This window comes from Odontomachus brunneus, unplaced genomic scaffold (genome assembly GCF_010583005.1).
Source record: "Odontomachus brunneus isolate Ranch 3 - 2012 unplaced genomic scaffold, Obru_v1 Obru_scaffold_123, whole genome shotgun sequence".
NCBI lineage: Eukaryota > Metazoa > Arthropoda > Insecta > Hymenoptera > Formicidae > Odontomachus > Odontomachus brunneus.
In genome coordinates this window covers 730,731-732,405 of record NW_022639573.1, presented here as the reverse complement: position 1 = coordinate 732,405, position 1,675 = coordinate 730,731, and positions in this window count along the sequence as shown.

The window sequence follows — 1,675 nt, the reverse complement described above, 5'->3', positions numbered from 1 at the left end:
AGAGAGAGAGAGAGAGAGAGAGAGAGAGAGAGAGAGAGAGGGGAGGGGAGGAAGAGCGAAGGGGAGCGACAGAGAAAAAAGAATACAATTTACTCGTCGCTGTCGGACAGAATTTTCCGCGGCTGAAATTACCGCTTTCATCGGAGCCGCGGTCAATTTAGCCTGCAAACTTCTCGACACACGTCGTCGCGGGAGCGACGTTCGGGCTTTTGCTGAATGGCGACCTCCGCGCCGTGGGTGTTCCCCGAGGTTTCTTCTTTTTTACCCCCGTCCTGCCACCCTCCTTTCCCCCAGGCGCGCGCGCGCGCGATCGTCTGGGTTTTAAAGTGCCAATCAGGGGGGCGGCTGAAAAAGTGGAGAAAGGCAAGAAGAATATTCGATATCACTGGACTCGTGCCACGGCCACGTGTCTGACGCGCGGGAACAATGAGAACTAGACACACTCGCCGGGCGAGCACGAGCGAGAGCGGGCGCCGGCACCCCCGACGACGTAAGCAGCGGCCACCTATAAAACGAGAGAGATCTTGGCACCATTAAACGTGTCCTAATGCATTTAATGGCGAGTTCTCGTGCGCGGCGTGTGCGCCGTGAGGCCGAGGGGGTAGCCCAGCATGGGCGGGCTGCGTGTCAAAACACACAAGTCGCACGCGATCCCGCGCGTAAATCGAATCCAAATGAGGCTGCTCCTCCGCGGCACGGTTTCCTCTCGAATCGGGCGCTCTTGTCTCTCCCCAGCGCGGTGAGATATCGCGACGATTATCTCCGTTCGTGCACGATTTTCGTTCGTCGACTCGTGAAATGTATGTAAAATCATGCGGGCTCTTCTTCGACGCTGGGACGATACGTGAACCGGCCAGCGGCGCGTAATAACATAAGACCCGGTGCTCGCCGGGTCGTCTCTTGCATGCTCATAACATGTAAAACACCAGGATTACGGGGTGATGACCAGGCTGGCGTGGGTGTTTGTAAACTTTATAGTTTGTCGATCTACTGTATCTTCGTCGGATAGAGCTGTTTGGAAAACGTGACTGAGAATTTCGCATTTGCGAAAGTAACGCTGACACGTGAAGGTATTTCTGATGAAACGCCGGTAACGTGCTCTGTAAATTTCTTCGGATGAAATTTCACTTGAAAAGCAGATTGACAGCCGAAGCACTCGAATTCGAGTGATTTTTCACTCTTATATAGTACACGTAGAAAAATGTCATTCTACTGCTAAGAAAGGAGATTATTCAATTTACTTTCGCTTCCTGTAGTATTTTCAACAAAGAATGTTTTCTTGACAATAGACGTAAAATATATACTCATCGCAAATTCTACAAAAGCTTATTATCGCGTATTCAAAAGAAAAATTTATTTTCTTTACAAGAATATAATAAAACTTTATTGAGGAAAAAGTTGGTTAAAGTCTATGTAAGTCAACGGATTTCTTGTTTTAATTTATTAGGACCTTAACTTAGTTTCCGCCCAAAAAATACTGAGAAAAAGCATTTATTGTAAAAAATTTATTTAAATTATTTCAATGAAAGTATTTTCCATCACTTTCTACAACTTTTTGCCATCTTTCTGGCAACTGGGCGATACCATCTCGATAAAACGATGTTTGTTTCGAAGCAATCCATTCGTCCACCCATTCTCGCACTTCTTCAACATTTCGGAAGCGTGTACCACTCAA